General features: G+C 34.7%; 1 non-coding gene across 1 annotated transcript; it reads left to right on the top strand.

Moving 5' to 3' along the window:
* The first annotated feature begins 6,928 nt into the window (after positions 1-6,928).
* LOC128040814 (small nucleolar RNA R71) lies at positions 6,929-7,035 on the top strand. The gene has a single exon (XR_008195620.1). It is a non-coding gene; the product is annotated as a small nucleolar RNA R71 (small nucleolar RNA).
* Positions 7,036-10,517: the final 3,482 nt, after the last annotated feature.

Raw genomic sequence — 10,517 nt, forward strand, 5'->3', positions numbered from 1 at the left:
TTGATTTGTTCCAAACAATGCCTTAGGTCATCCCTAAATATCTTAATATGCATAAATTTAATTAACCAAACAAACTCAAATTCAACCATTTATCATTCATACTAGCATGCTCGTTTCCTTATATTTTCTATATCATTTGGTACAATTGATTGCTTAATGCCTATTTATAATGTAACATATAGAACTTAGTAATCTAATAATAAAAAAATTAAATTCACTTATCATCATGCCAATTTTATTTGTAAACACAAGAAACCTATGCACATGCTCCTAACCACTCGTATTTCTACAAGCTCAAGCACACAAAAGACAAGATAATTAAAAAAACCATAAAAATTTAAAGAAAATTTTCTATGTTACCATCACACTTTAGTTGACACATTGTCCTCAATGTGTAGCCCATAAAAAGATAAGGAAAAAAGTTACTCGATTGATCGTGGTTCCTCCAACTACTAATGGTGGGTGTTTCCTCCTTTGTTCGTGTAAAGCTCGAATTGTTTATGTATCCTTTGTGTTGGGTTCCTGTATTGAAAACTTAAACAAAATGAAACATAACTAAGAGTTTACTATTAATCTTACTCCTACAAAGTTAAATTACAATAATCCAAAAATTAATACACATCTTTTGAGAACAAAATTAAAAAAATGTTTGATTTTCTTCCTCAAACTTCATCTCGCTTCCGTCTCCCTCTCCTTCCTTTTCGCTTTCATGCACCTCTTCTTCCTACTCTAGATTTGTTGGCCCAAACTTGTTAGGTGTATATTTGGGGACCTAGATGTCTTTTTGCCTAGCAAATTCTTGAAAAATTGGTCCCAACTCTTGCATCCAATCTAGCTTTGGACGAATACTATCACCCACATCTTGTTGAGCTCGTATCAACCTCTATGATGAAGTTGGTGTAGTTGTCGCTTCTTGTTGTCGCTTGTTCCAATTTTTTAGTTGTTTGGCTTTAAGCTTTGTGTATTATTAGAACAAAGTATCATCGATAATACTTTAGAAAGGTTTCAATAATTGCTCAGTGGATGTCATGGGTACACTTGCCTTTTTTCACAAGGCCATCACTAAGTGGAGAAAGAAAACTCCCACTTTCTGGCCACTAACACATCTTTGCATGTTTTGGTGGATCCATCTACCAATACATACCTATTTTTTCTACCAACTTGAAAAGTATTAATGTTAGAGATGTTCAAATCAGGGATGAGGCATGTGCATACAAATTGGATCCACATATTAGCCTCTGGAAACATAATAACTTGATGAAAAGATGTTGGGATATTAGTACCTGGGTGATATTTCCATTCGCCCCTTCTTTTAGTTAAAAAGTTTATAATGTTATAAATATCTATATCTCAAAAATACTCTAAATTCATTTCATCAATAAAATCTTTTTCATAATATATAGCATTATAAAAATCACAAATAATTTGAAGGGTTACTCGCACTTCCTTCCCTCGCACATATATTATTTCCCACATATGGTCTTCAGTGTTTCTAGACTCTTCCTCCTTTAAGGATGCATAAAACTCTTGAACAATACAGACCTCATCATTATCTTTCAGGATCATCCAGAAATGCTCCAACCTATGATATCTAACCAAAGTCCATATTTCATTACAAAGAATCATTGATAGATCAAATCTCCTCTCTTGAATGAATGTCTTTCCTTGAAGTTCATTAAAATATTTTTCAACATTTGGATTTGAAAAACTAGAGGGATTTTCGTAATACCCCTAACTCATATCCGTTGCTAGAATAGGGTTACAGAGCATTACCAAAAAATCGTAAGATCGAAACATTAATTTCAAAACATTTCATTAATCATATCATATTCCATTCAAACACATGCATATCATCCCTTATTTGAGCCCTTGAGGCCATAGAAACACTTTAGAAATGATTCAGGACTGAATCAAAAACATTTAAAACTTTATGGAAAAAGATGGAAAATTCACACTGCAAGGGTCACGCGACCGTGTGGCCAAGCCATGTGACTCACACGGTTGAGACACACGCCTGTGTCTTAGGCTGCGTGGACATTCAAAGTAGGGACACACGACCGTGTCCCAACCCGTGTTTGTGCCCATGTAACTCTCTAACTTGGGTCACATGGCCAAGCCACACACGCCCGTGTGCCAGGCCATGTAACTATTTAAATGCAACCTTTAAAATATCTACAGGGGACACATGGCCGTGTAGCAGGGTCGTTTGTCACACACGGCTGAGACACAAGCCCGTGTTTTAGGTCGTGTGGACAAGAAATAGGCCAATTTCAAGCCATTCCTTTCACCCAATACAAGCTCACACTTACAAGACATTTGTACATAAAATCAAGCTTTCAAACATACCAAAGCATGCATAATAAGACCAAATCATTAGGTCATTTATCTATACAACCAAATGCCATTTAGGCACCTCAAATGGAAACATACCGTTTATCTAAACATGTGTATATTTAACCTTCTTTTTTCCATACCAAAACATACCACTTTTGACATATACCAACCTTACCAATTTAGATTCATACCATAACAAAATAACTTTACCATTTGAACCACTTCTCTTATATATCAAAACCATATAAATGACACAAAACTAGCCATTACCAAATAGTTCCAACATCAAATATATATACATGCCAAATTTAGGTCAAATGGTCATAATTCAACCAAACATATTTCATTAAATCCTAGATCAAAACATGCTCTAAATGATCACTTTGTAAACATGCCAACACATACCACCTTGGCCATAAAACCATGCATCAATTTGATCATATAAAGCCAAACATTAAGCATCAAAGTGCCAAAAGCACACCAACCATCAAGGCATCAAAATTACTTAAGTTTCACAAATTCAAATCAACATTACATGCCAATATCATACACAATCATACCAATTTGGCCATTCAAAACATATCATCACTAAACCATTTCAACATTAGCCATCAAGCCTAAAAATGCCAAAATGCCATCAATCATAAAACCATATTTACAAGCCAAACATAGTGGCCATATCCTCAAGCACAAAACACCTATACATGCCACTATAATCGATACCAAAGCATAAAAATCTACAGAAAAAATTAATGGATAGTGTGATGGATCTCCGACTAGCTTCCAATTCGATCGAGCTTATGATAATCTATAAAGTAAGAGAAAGATAACTACGTAAGCAATGAATGCATAGTAAGCTCGTGTAAACCATAAGCATAATGTTACATTTCAATAATGAAATTTATAGGTTAAAAATAAACCTATACCATTGCCTCAAGATTTATCACCATAATCACCAACTCACAAATGTCGCATATATATTGACCATTCATAACATGATGGGCTTGATCACACGAGCTGTGGGTCAGAACGTAGCTACACGATGTTGCTCACACAAGCTATGGAGTATCCGTTACAAATGCCGGAACTCAACCATCAGTAAAACCTTCAAGACCAGCACCCAAAACATGAAAACCCTAATGGCATGTCATTTGTATCCTACGAATTCCTAAGGTTCAAACGGGACTCGATAATCGTCGTACATCGTTGGATTTACGTTGACTCACAACATGATAACTTGTATAATAACATATGTATATTGATTAATTTTCAATAAAATCATATATTAAGATTCAATTTAATCAACATTATACATAATACAGTTTATACGAACTTACCTAACTAAATTGCAAAAATGTCAAAGTATAGGGGCATTTTGGTACTTTTTGATTCTCAATTTTCCACCTAATCTTGAACAAATCACCAAACCAAAGTTGGCCAAATATGTTTTCTTCTCCTTTAGGGTTTCGATGGTGGATTTCAAATGAAGAAGATGATAATGGATTTTATCATGTTTTTATTATAATATACTTATTTAATAATTTACTCTTTTACCCTTATAATAATCAAACTTTAACAATTTATAAGCCCACTAAGGTCCACCAATTCTCATCATGGTTTAATTGCCATTTAATCACTCAAATCAAAAGTGATAAATTTTACATCTTTTACGATTTAGTCCTTTTTAATTAATTAACTATCGAAACGTTAAAATTTTTAAACGAAACTTTAATACCACCTTAATGAAACTTTGTAAATATTTATAAAAATATTTACGGCTCGGTTTATAGAAATGAGGTCTCAATACCTCATTTTTTAAAATCACTTGACCTTAAGGCCTTACCACTCGAACTTAATAAATCGTATAAATAACATAAGTTGTCAAATCGAAAACCTTTTCAAAGTCACATTTGACTCGTAAATATTAAATAATAATGTTTACAAACTTACTCGTCAGATTTGCTGGCATTGAAACCACTTTTTTGACACCACTAAAAAATGGGCTGTTATAATTTTGACTCATCGATGGCTCCGTTTCCATAGTTCATCTAACTTTTCTAGGAGTTATTATTACAAAACTAAGAATGAGAATAAAATATTAATAATTTCAATGGAACAGTAAAAGTATTAAGTTAGGAACCCTTAACCTTGTACAATTCGTTGACTTCCTCATTTCGTGCGGCATCTATCGTTTTGTGATTCCTCGTTTCGTGTGGCGTGTCTATCGTTCCGTGAGTGTTCCCATTCTTTGTGGCACCGATTGAGGTATGGAGGTTTTTAAAGAAATAAAGATTCAGGGTTTAGGGTTTAAAGAGTTGTAAGAGATTTTGCGAGGGTCGAAAGAATATGGGGTTAAAATGTGTTTTCTAGAGGGAAATAATGTGGTTTTAGGTTAAAAATAGGTGTTTTGATGGTTAAAAATTGGGTAAAGAGTGGTTTAATTTGTCGGGTTATGTGAATGGGTCGGGTCAACCCTACAAAAAAATTATAGTGATGTCGCAACACTGGGGTTCAGTGTCACGACACACTTTAGGCTTTTGGATTTTTGAGTGTACTGACTTCAGTGTCGCGACATTGAAAGTCCATGTCGCAACATCGAAAGAATATTTTCAATTTTGTTAAAAATTCCATTAGTGTTGTGACACAGTATGGTTCTGTGTTGAGACACTGGTTCTTTTTTCACTTGAAATTCCATTTTCTAGAGTGCTACGGTTTCTGTAAAATACAAAGTTAGTGAAAATTAAAATCTATACTAAATAGTTAGCTAAATATACAATATTATACAAAATTTTTGCATTAATTTAAATAGTTTAAGACTTATTGCTGGATTCATCCGACAGTATCATTAATTCACTAATGGAAGATTTTTTATCTCTATTAGTATCAGCCCATCGTCCGTCATGCCATTCCACCTTTGTCCGCTTGTCCCTTTCCTTAAACCTTTTTTTTACCTACATTCATTAAGTAATGTGTGTCCCTTGACTTGGGAGTGTTAGAAACAAATAATTATTTGTACTGCTCTCCTAACTCCTTTATTACTTCTTTGCTTGGACGATTACCAGATTTAGAAATTTTAATTTCACCATTAATTTTCATAGGTAATTCTTTTTTTTCCAAATCAATGGTGGACCTAGAAGTGGCTAGAAAAGGTGTACCTAATAAGATTGGTATCACTTGATCTTCTTCAAATTCTAGAACCATAAAATTTGCCAGAATGATGACGCTGTGCACTTTGACTAACACATCCTCCAATACACCTTTTTGATGTACTAAAGATCTGTTGACCAACTATAATGTTATTTGAGTATTCTTGAGGTCCCCTAATTTGAGTTTTTCAAAAATAGATAAAGACATTAGATTAATACTAGCTCCTAAGTCACATGGAGCTCTATTAAAATGAATTGCCCTATCTCTATAGGAATAGTAAAGCTATCCAGGTCTTTAAATTTTTGGGGAACCCATCTTAAGATAATAGCAGTATAGGAAGCACTTATACTAACTTTCTTATGCCTAGAAATAATTTCCTTTAAAAAATTGGCATACATAGGAACCTTTTCAATTAACTCGATTAAAAGCAGGTTAACATTTAATGTTTTGAACAAGTTTAAGAAACTTACAAACTCATCTTCATCTCTCTCTTTTTTCGTCTAATCTTGACGGGCGTGGGATCTTTGCAATGGCAGCATCTTTATTTGTTTCTTTCTTTGGCTCAACTGTTGGTGCAGTTACCTCCTCTAACTCCGGTTCATATTCAGTCTTTAGGGATCCTTCTTGAGGATCATCAGTATTCTCCATATTTACCTCTAGAGTAGGGGTTTTTGGGCTACTCAGTACTCTGCCCGATCAAAGTGCTATTAGTTTCACGTGCTCCTTACCTTCCCTCTAAGGATTATTTTCCATATTGCTGGGAATACCAGTGCCAATTTTTCTTTTGAGGTCGCCAGTCATGCTCATCAATTGGCTCATCTGATCCTCAAGTTTAGTCAATGTTCTGGTTGAATTAGTGCACTCAAACTACACCTGCTTTATGTTCGTTCTCATTGACTGCATTTCTCCCTCAATTTTATCCAGATGTTGACCACATGTAGTATGGTCACCTTAGTTGACCCTATCCTAAGGTTTCTACAAATAAGGAGGTTGATAGTAAGTATTTTCAGCTTAATTTAAATTATTACTTCTTCCTTAGATTCCTCCCTATCTCAGATTCGAGTGATCTTTCCATTCAAGATTGTAGGTATTTGAATAAGAATTTCCACCCTTATTTCTGATATAGTTCATATCCTCGACAAGATTGTTGATCTAGTGGAAGAGCAATTTTTCTTCTCCACACATATATGATTTATTAGTAGATTCGATACGGTTAAGTTTATCCATTAATTGTTGATACTTGTCATCCTCCTGGATAGCTTTTACTGTAGCAGTTTTCTGGCCATATACAAATCGTTCAATTGGCCATTGACATGAGTTTAACGCCATGTTCTCAATGATTTCGTATGCGTCTTTGTATGTTCTGTTCATAAGGACTCCTCTTGCTCCTAGTCTTGCTTTTGCATCCAACCTATTATAAAACACTTGCAATCGCATCCACTCAAGGAATCCATAGTGCGGGCATTTCTGAATCAACATTTTAAAATGTTCCCAAGCCTTGCAAATACTTTCTCCTTCAATTTGTCTAAAAACATCAATTTCTCTTCTTAGTTGAACTGCTTTACTAATAAGGAAGAACTTCTGTAAGAATTTCCCAGCAAGCTCATCCTACGTCATGATATACCTTAGTGTTTGTGAGTCTAACAATGAAAAGGTGTTACCAATCAAGGAAAAGCAGAACAACTGAAGACGAATAGCATCATCAATTATCCCATTGTATTTGAAAGTATAACAAAGTTGGAGAAACCATATTAAGTGTTTATTCAAATCTTCTGTCATTGTGCCCCTAAATTGTTGATTATTCTGGATCATCTGAATCATTTCTGGTTTGATCTCAAAATTATTCGTTGTAATAGCCAGCCTTGTTATGCTTTCTTGAACCATGTCAAGACTTGGTAACGCGTAGTCCCTTAGGGTTCTCTCGTTATGAGCCATATGCAAGTTCACAAGTAGTTGTGGTGGTGTTGGTGAATCTCCTAAAATGTTATCGTTAATGTCGCCAAACAATGCGTTCTCACGTAGTACGTTACCTACAACAGGTGATTGTGGATCTTGCATCTGTTGCTGCTACTATTGTTGTCGATGATTCCTTCAAAATATTCTTTCCAGATCTATGGCTGCTACTATAAGTGTTCCCCTACTACGAGTCATACACTAAACCCATAAATAAAATATTAGTAAAAAGATAAAATCGTAATTTCCTAATAAAATCGTAATTTCCAAATTATTTTTTTTAAAGTGCAAAAATTAAAATCAAACTAGTGACGTTGCCTCCACAACGATGGGGCCAATAACTTGACCACCCCCAGACGTACTAACATCTAGAGTGTGAATGTTGTAGTAAAAAATAAATCAATGAGGCGGTATCCGCAAGTATAGTCGTCCAGTTGTAATATAGTTACAACGGAGAATATAAGTACTCCAAGGATCGTACGGAAGGGAGGCTCATGCTAGATCGATTTTAACTTAAACACTGGAATATATAATTAGTACTTTAATTCAATTATAGTAAAAAGGTAAAATAAAAGGAGTTTATTAAGGTTTTGATAATAATAAAATAAAATAACATAAAGAAATAAAATTCAATAGATAAAGAATAGAATAAGTCAAATCTGCTTATGGGTGATTAGCTTGTGTTGGCAATCCTAATCAATTGTCCCTTCGGGCTCCTCTTCAATCCACAAGACATTATCCCAGTAGGATCTTTTGGTCTTCCACTCAAATAATGAGTCAGTAAGGACTACTTATCTTCTGTCCTTACAGTCCAGACTGGTTTGGGGTGAAGGTGTTCACGGATAGGCCATACAAATTTTAGGTTAATTCCCACCTTGATGACTTCCTAGGGTTGTTAGGCCTAGGTTTTTAAGCTCTTCCTTTCCCAAACAATTGATTTATTGAGTAATGCCTACAAAATAGTTAATAGTTCATACCTCCACTCGCTAATCGCCCATAGCAGGATGAGTTCCTCATGGCTTTCATAAACAATATGGAAGTGATGTAAAGAGAAAACATGATAGATGAATTGAAGTGTAGAGTTTAAGAAAACATTTAATTTGTATTAAAATATGAAATGAATCCACAAAGTTTAATTGTCTCCACAAATTAGATCTCTTGAGATCAAACAAAGAGCAAACTAAAAATAAATCTAAAAGCCCAAGAAGAAAGAAAAGTTGAACTTAATTTAAAAGTGAAATTTTAGGCTAAGCAAATGGTGTCTTTTACATGTGACAAAGGAGCCTATTTATTGATCTTAGGTGGTTGTCGTCCTCAACCTTAGGTTAACTGACGTTTCTTACCTCTACATTTGATTGTGCAGACTAAAATGCCCCATGGCTCGTGTTAATTGCCGTCCAAAGTCGATGTCGTAACACCCCAAGGCATGTGTTGTGACATAGAAGTCGGTGTACTCCTCTTGGGATATCTTCAGGGGTATGTCATGACACCATTAGCCTGTGCTGCGACAACAAAGGTAGTTTCATAATTTCTTCATTCTACTCCCTATGTTGTGACATTGAGCATTCCATATCACAACATAGCGACCAATATATGTTTAAAATGCCTTTTAATTGTCTCCTGCACATTTATACAGTACATTAGCTCACCCTTAGGCCTCATTCGGTCCATAAGGTCAATAAAAGACATAATTTGCACATGTTATTAAATTTAACAAAACTTACTAAAACATAAGTAAATCGTAATGATAATGATTAATTTCAAGCTCCTATAGTGTGAAAACTAGTTTAATTTGCTACACCAAATTACGAAAGACCAAGAACCCTACAAAATAGTTAATTGATCATACCTCCACTCACTAATGCCCCACAGGAGAATTAGTTCTTCATAGATCCCATAAACAATATAAACGTGATAGAAAGAGTATAACTGAATAATAATTCAAGAGTGTAAAGTTTAGGAGAAGCTTGATTTGTATTAGAACTAAATGCATAATCCTAATAGAGTTTGATTACGTTTCACAAATCTAATTTCTTCCAGAAAGCAGAAATAAATCTAACACCTTCAAAAAGAGAAAAACTAAAGAAAGTTATACAATATAAAAATTGTGTATAACATGTGTTAATTGAGCTTATTTATAGACTTTAGAGTGGCTGCTATCCTTAGCCCTAGGTCAGCTGCCATCCTCTTGCTTAATGTTTGAATATGCAGACCAAAATGCCCTTGGCTCGTAATTATTTCTCATACAAAAGTGATGTCGCAACACACCAGGTCCTATGCCATGACAGTGTAGGCAGTATGCTTTATCTTCTGGGTGTCTTCAAAGGTGTGTCGCAACATCCTCAAGCTATGTCGCGACACTAAAGGTAGTCTTGAAATTCTTCTATTCTGCTCCCTATGTTGTGACATCCAACTGTCCTTGTTGCAACACAGTGACCAATATTTAGTTAGCTTACAAAGTATATTAGCTCACCTTTAGGCTTCATTTGGCTCCTAAGTTCAATAAAAGACTCAAATTACACACATTATTGAATTTAACTAAAATTGAGAAAACGTAATTAAAATATAACCAAAATGCTTGTGTTCAAGCTCATAAAGTGTGAAAAGTTTAATCTGCTACATTGAATTACGACAGATCACTAACAATGTTCGATTTCTTCTCTCCACCATGCCATTCCGTTGTGGACTGCCCAGCATGATTAATTGGGATAGAATCTCATTCTCTATGAGGTACCCTAAGAACTGATCAGATAAATGTTTCCCACCTAGATGACCCCGAAGTGCCTTTATGGGTAAACTTATTATTTCTCCACTTCTACAGAAAACTTTTTGAATTTATCGAAGGTTTCACTTTTGCGGTGCATCAGGTATACATACCCATATCTAGAATAGTCATCAATAAGGTTATAAAAAATTCATAACCACCTCTTGCACTAACGTTTGCGGGACCACACACGTTAATGTGCACAGGTTTTAGGGGTTTTTCGGCCCTCGTTCCTTTTGCATGAAAATATCGCTTAGTCATTTTACCTTTCAAGCAAGATTCACATTATGGAAAATCAAATTATTTAAGTGAATTTAAG

This window comes from Gossypium raimondii, chromosome 4 (assembly GCF_025698545.1).
Source record: "Gossypium raimondii isolate GPD5lz chromosome 4, ASM2569854v1, whole genome shotgun sequence".
Classification (NCBI taxonomy): Eukaryota; Viridiplantae; Streptophyta; class Magnoliopsida; order Malvales; family Malvaceae; genus Gossypium; species Gossypium raimondii.